Consider the following 7,749-nt stretch of genomic DNA (forward strand, 5'->3'; position numbering starts at 1 on the left):
TATATATATATTATTTTTTTATTATCAATTTTATTAATTTATATATATATATATATATTTACTATTTTTTTTATTTTTTTATTTATTATATATATATTATTTTTACTTTTTTATTATTATTTTATTTATTTGTTTTATTTATATATTTTTTCTTCTTTTTCTTTATTTTTTTATATTTATTTTACTTACTATTTTATCTTTACTTTCTTTATCTTATCTTTTATTTAATTTGTTTTTTCTTCATTTTAATTTAATTTATTTATTTATTTCTTACCTTTTATCTAACATGGTTTTTTGACCTTAAAACCACACCTTTAAAACTATCTAAGGTAAGTAATTGTGATCGTATTTTTACCTTTTCATTTTAAATTACAATTTTCTTAATTTAAGACAACCGGCAAATTAATTGGTACCGAAAGGGTGGTTCAAGGGTGCTAATCCTTCATTGACCGTAACCGACTCCTGAACCCAACACATTTCTGGTAAAAACACAGATCAGGTAAGATGGTGTCCTACCCACCTAAATTCATTTTAAAGTAGTCGGTGGCGACTCCCAACCCAATTATTTCAAGTCGAAGCCCAATTCCGGGTCCAACCGAAAGACGGTTACGACAGCTTGGCGACTCCTCTAGGGACTGGTAAGTGAGTCAGGTCGAAATTAATTTTCGGTTGTATATTTTTAGCGAAAATTACAAGTTTAAATTTTAATTTATTTATTCGATTCCAATTATTTATCTTTGATTATTTTTTCAAGTAAATAGTTGTACTGACGTTTTTTCAATGATTTCAGATTTTTGAAAAAGTTTCCATCTCTGACTCTATACCTGAGCTCCGAACCCTTTTAAGTGGGGGTGAAAACGATATCTTCGTGTGAATTTATTCACCGTATGGGCCTAGCAAGTAACCTTCGGGATTCATATACCTTATGTCTTCGTGTGAATTTATTCTCCGTATGGGCATAAGAGAATGTTTCCTCTTGAGTTTAACTTAGTCCACATAAGCTTGTAATGGGCTTAGGACTAAGGGTCTGGTAAGCCCAAGGGGGCACAGGCAAGGAGAACTCGGGTACCGTTTTTTAGAACCTAAACCGAGAGGCTATGGAGAATTAGAGCCCACCCCAAAATCTCATTCCAAACTCTAGGTTGTTTTGTTTCATGCTTTACTTTCTGATCAAAGCATGCGAACTACACAAATATGCAGTTAGGATTTGTGTGGAATTAGCATGCAAGGTAGAGATCATGGCCGGGTAGGAATTAAAGCATGTGGGGTATGATTTTTCATTTTTATTATTGTTTTGATTTACCTCACTAACTCTATTTTACTTTTGTTCTCTTTTATTTTGTTTTCATCATTTGCATAATTTAAAAGAGGTGTTGATCTACCAAAAAAGTGTTTGTTAAAACATGAATGATCTGTATTAATGGGCAAAGGGGTTGTAATACAAGAGGTGAAAAACGCAGGGGTCCGACTATGGTCAGAAAAGAATCAGAAAGAAAATGAGGATAATCTGGAAGAAAACTATGTGTCACATTCGATCAAGAAGACATGGTGCCCACAATCAAATAGATCAAAAGTCAACTTTTCAAAAATGGGTTGATAAAGGTGGCAGGGGCAAGACGAGAAAAAGGTTACTGACCTCGAGAATCCCTTCAAAGGCAACAAGAACAAGATGACAAAACGATAGCTGAATTGGAAGCCATTGTCGACAAATTCAATGAACTTCAGATAATCCCTTTGATGGAGGATTTCAATGATGTTTCCGTTATAGAACAGGTTCAACAAAGGATGAAAGCCATAGATGCAGTTATTCAATACTTCTGGGAACAAGTACAAAAAACAGCTCGTCACTTGCACGATTTAGCCAGGGAAGCCAGAGCGGTTCGACAAGATATTCGACCGGTGACAGACGAAGGCAGAAGACTAGTCAACTTATTTTAGGGTCCAGAGGATTTAGTCTGGATGTACCTTTAAATATGTTTATTGTCTCTTAAAAGATAAAACACTTTTGTCCAAATAAAGATTATTTATAATAATAGACATGTTTTTGGATCAATGTCTCAAACATTTCATGCATTTTTACATTTTGCATCTACATTTCATTTTTTAAGCATTTTCATAAACATGAAATTTCTTCATGGAGAATTCGATGAAGTGGTTTTAACCACATGGAAGCAAGATCGTAACATCAAAAGAAAAAAAATGAAATCACAACGAATGAGCCCGATCAGTTGGTTGTACGACTAAGCCTGCCAGGATGATCTGAGAAAAGAGTCCACATATCCTAAGGGCTACGATGTTGAAGCTGTTTGCAGTTGCCACATAGGATGCTCCATACATTCCTCTGAGAACTATAACGCGCTGAAGCGCGAGATCCAAAACCTGATGGATTCAGGGGCATGGACAGCCGAAGAAGGGGACATTGCATATATCATTTGCACTTAGAGGATTGTTTTGTTTGAACACATCTTTGATCTTTCATGTTTGCTTAATCTTTTAAACAATTGAATTTATGCTACTTTCTAAGGTTGAGCAATTGAACAAATTTTAATCTTTTGTTCTTCGAATATTAAATGAATTAAGGATTCTTTTAATTCTTCAAGAATTATATATTTTTGACATATGGCAAGATTAGACCTTTCTTATCCTGTCTCAAACCCCAAAATAAAATACCTTGATTCTTTACCCAAAATAACTCATGGTCATTACCAAAAAGACCAAATTTTGACATTACCTCCCTTGGAAACTTTTGAACATTGCCTTTATCTTTTGATACACCCATACCTTTCTTTGAGTCAAATAAAGTTAGACTCAAAATTGACATTTTTATGCCATTAAAACCCAAGGCATTGAGTTGTTCATTTGAACATGAGCCTTCTTCTAAGACACAACTTGGGGCATCTTGCAGGGAGCATGAACATTGAGACATGTTGGGGGCAAGAAGCAGAAAGAAGAATTCACTCGAAATAATTCTACAATGCATTAATTGCACAATTTTCATGTGAATAAAAACAATCATGAAAATCTATCCCCCTGGGGATACCTCTTCTGTGAGGATTTCCATGTATGAAATGATGAACGACTTTCTTTCTTCATCCCTTCACAACAGGAGAAAATATATATCCCTTGTGTCCCCTTTCGAGCATATAGTATTTTTCTTCTGATTCAACCCTAACCATGGATCACCCTCCACACTGGGGGCAAGGTGGAGAAACTCTGCTCGCATGAGTGAAGACATTGATTCAAATGAGATACTGAAAAGTGAACCAAATGCCAAGTGCAAAGATTTAATCAAAGCATAAAGAGAAAAAAACAAAGAGAAAATAAAAAGAGAAAAAACAAAGGAAAATTGAAGAAAAAAGAAGAAAATATGCATATGCAAAGATTCTCTCGATTCAAATGACGCATCGAGATTCAAACTATGAGATTGATCAAGCACAATCATTTCTGAATCACTGAACCACTTCACTCGAAGATCATAGAGCATCAAATGAGATCGATCAAGCACAATCATTTCTAAATTACTGAATCACTCCACTCGAAGATCATGGAGCATCAAGAGAGAGACACATACGAGCAGATTCAAATTGAGCAAGATATGATCGAAGACATCACAATGAATTTATCCTTGGTTCAATCACCCTTAAACACTTGTTTGAGCCTTTTATCCCTTTCTTTCATAACCATGAACCATGACCTACGTTACGTGCCTTAAAAGTCCATTCTAATCATACATGGATTTCTAAATAGAAGAGACTATCTTCAGATTTCATCCCGCCCATCAGAATTAATCTTTATTTGCAAAAAATAGTGTAATTAATGCATGATAAAGAAAACAAATAAAAGGGGGTTCAAGACATAAATTACGAATGATGTCATGAAACCAAAGGAGGATTTGAGTTGAAAACCTGAAAAGATGGCTCGAATACAAAAATTGGGCAGCTGAGGCGATCGCACGAATTCCTTGATAAGGTATCGCACAATCCAAGCTTGACCATGAAAGCTGGGAATCGGAGAACACTTCCAATAGAGGAGCATGTAAGATACCCCATCAAACCTTTGAGCATCAAATAAACAAAAATACCAAACCTTTAACCAAACACAATAACCTGAGACATTTTTATCCTTTTCTTACTTAACCATTTCCCAAAAATAGATTTGATCTTGGCACGTGTCAAACGGCTATAATTTATTGAAGGATTAACAATGTAATTAATTCTTTGATATCCAATGAACTCTAGTTTTATGATTTGTCTCAATTGTAAAACCGTGAAAGGGGTAATATTTTCAAAACTTTTGGTTAAACATTTTTCGAAACCTTTTTTTGATATTTTCAGAACTTTGAAAATAAAAAAGAAATAAAAACATTTTTTTTCAAAACAAGACAATCTCTCTAGAGTGGATCTTGGTAAATGACATGTGGCCCTCAAACACAAAACTCATGCTTAGAATCAATATTGAAGCAAGAAATCAGGAACAATGAGGTCATCTTTGAAGATTCAACATCAAATGTTGGGGTATTTTTTAAAATTTAACATCAAATGTTGGGACATTTTTTTATATTCAACATCGAATATTGGGACATCTTTGGGAATTCAACATCCTGATGCAAATTATCAGACCATTTGAAGGGATTTCCTCCATATGCAGGAACAAGTAAACAAAGCACGAGACTCCATCCAGGGATAAAACAGAACTAATTCATGTTACATGCATCTTAGACATACTTAAGAGCATCGCATTTATCATTTTTTGTATACATAAGTTTTTACAGCTTTTAGAGTCAAGTTTCAACTTCAAGATGAAGGATGCTCGATTCAAAAACACATGGTGGTTGCTCTACCTTACAGCGAAGGGGCGACTGTCTGACAACAAAACAACTTTCCAGTTTCAGTCAGAGTCAATTTCAACTTCACAGTGAAGGATATTGAACTCAAAGCGACATAATTCGCTCGAGAGTAGATTTCAACTTCACGACTAAAGATATCTAGCTCGAAGCCAAACTTTACAATAAAGGGGTCATCCACGGTTTCAACTTCTTGGCAAAGGGAATCGTGTCCACCCGCAACATGCAATACTTGGATTTCAACTTCACAACGAAGGATATCCAAGTCAAGGCTCAACTTCACGACGAAAGGGCCACCTGCGATTTCAACTCCACGACAGAGGATATCGTGCCACTCGAGACAACACAAGTTCAACTCCACAATGAAGGGATGACTGGTTGTCAACAAACAATTTCTCAATTTTAGAGCCAATTTTAACTTCACATCGAAGGATATTGGACTCGAGACAACACAAGTTCAACTTCACAACGAAGGGACGACTGGTAGTCAACAAACAATTTCCCAATTTCGGAGCCAATTTCAACTTCACAGCGAAGGATATTGGACTCGAGACAACTTAAGCTCAACTTCATAGCGAAGGGGCGGCTGGCTGTCAACAAACAATTTCTTAGTTCTAGAGCCAATTTTAACTTCACGGCGGAGGATATTGGACTCGGAACAATACAACTTACTTGGATTTCAACTTCACGACGAATGATATCCAATTCCAAGGCTCAACTTCAAAACGAAGGGGTCATCCATGATTTCAACTTCATGACGAAGGGAATCGTGCTCACCATTGTCTCTCTTGAGACAGTTTCCAAGTTTCCCTTGAAATAAAATATTTGAATCTGGTTTCATTGAAACTAATTTCATCTCCCTTGAGACATTTTCTTTTGGAACTAAATTTTGTCTCCCTTGAGACAGTTTCTCCTGAAACATAAACATTGAAAACATTTCCCTTGAAATGAATTTTATCTCGATTGAGATAGTTTCCCTTGAAACGAAATTTTGTCTCCTTTGAAACATAAACATTGAAAACATTTCCCTTGAAATGAATTTTATCTCGATTGAGATAACATTGAAAACATTTCCCTTGAAATAAATTTTATCTCGCTTGGGGTAGTTTCCCTTGAAACAAAATTTTGTCTCCCTTGAGACAGTTTCTCTTGAAACAATTTCTCTTAAAACATAAACATTGAAAACATTTCCTTTGAAATTAATTTTGTCTCTCTTGAGATAGTTTCCCTTGAAACAAAATTTTGTCTCCCTTGAGATAATTTCTCTTGAAATATAAACCTTGAAAACGTTTCCCTTGAAACATAATATATTTAAATCAGTTCCCCTTAAAACGAGTTTTGAGACAGTTTCCCTTGAAACAAAATCTTGTCTCTCTTGAGACAGTTTCCCTTGAAACAAATTTTGTCTCTCTTGAGACAGTTTCCCTTGAAACAAAATCTTTTAATATTTTTTCCTTGAAACAAATTTCGTCTCCCTTGAGACAGTTTCTTTTAGAACTAAGTTAGACCATCCGACGGATTACTGCCCACTAATACAAAAGGAGGCAATGCAGAAATCAATGCAGTAGGGAACTTTCCAGGTCCTCTACAAAGACAATACAACCCATACAGTAATACTTACAATCCAGGATGGCGAGACCACCCAAACTTCAGCTATGCGACAAATCAAAGACCAACTTATCAACCAAGGCCTCGTCCTCAATAGCAAACGCAAAACTCATCATTGGAGGAACTCATAGGAAAGTTAGCAATTTCACAAGAAAAACTGGTTACATCCAGGAAAAGTTCCAAAGTCGAACCGAGACACATCTTCAAAAGTTGGATAACCAAGTGACCCGACTATTTCAAACTATGGGGAAATTGGAATCACAAGAAAGACTACATTCTCAAATGAGGTAAATCCAAGGGAGAATGTCAGCGCCATCACCCTTCGGAGTGGTACAATAGTGGCACCACCTATTCCAAAAGATGAAGCAATCCAAAAAGGGAAGAATATTGTAGATTCAGGATCCTAGAATAAGAGTGACAAAGTACAAACAGATCTAACACCATCTTCCTATGACATTCCACCATATTTTCCATCGAGGTTAGTAAAAAAGGATAAACAAACTGAGGAAAAGGAAATACTAGATGTATTTCGGAAGGTGGAAATCAATATACCTCTCCTTGAGGTTATCCGAAAGGTTCCAAGATATTCCCGATTTTTGAAGGACCTTTGTACAATAAAGAGGAAGCTTACCGGGAATAAGAAGGTAAATCTAGGAGAACATGTCTCAGATGTATTCCAACAAAAGTTACCACCAAAACTGAAAGACCAAGGTATGTTCGCAATACTTTGTAAAATTGGTAAAGTTGGGATAAAACGAGCCATGTGTGATCTTGGAGCCTCTATTAATGTAATGCCTCTCTCTGTTTACAATATGATTACTAATGAACCCTTGAAGGATACAAAAATATCAATTTAGCTTGCCGACAGATCTGTCAATTACCCGGAAGGACTCTTGGAAAATGTGCTGGTAGAGGTGAACGATTTAATATTTCTCACTAATTTTTATGTAATTTACATGGAGAATGATCGCACCAACACTTCTTTCGATATTCTATTGGGGCGTCCTTTTCTAAGTACTGAACACACAAAGATTGACGTAAGAAGCGGAACTTTAACCATGGAGTTTGATGGTGAGATTGCTAAATTTGATGTGTATAAGAAAATAAAACACCTAGACAAAGTGGCGAGCATAAATTATGTTGGTATTATTGATCCTTTGAAAAATGAATTTGTTGAAACTAATTTTTCTTTTAATCTATGCAGGGAGTTAGAAGACCATGATGAGGAAATCAGGAAGTTAAAAAAAATATTTTCAGATTGTGCCGATCTAAAATTGATTCCTACTAAATTTAATGTT

This window comes from Hibiscus syriacus, unplaced genomic scaffold, assembly GCF_006381635.1.
Source record: "Hibiscus syriacus cultivar Baekdansim isolate YM2019G1 unplaced genomic scaffold, ASM638163v2 tig00117034_pilon, whole genome shotgun sequence".
In the NCBI taxonomy this organism is placed as follows: Eukaryota; Viridiplantae; Streptophyta; class Magnoliopsida; order Malvales; family Malvaceae; genus Hibiscus; species Hibiscus syriacus.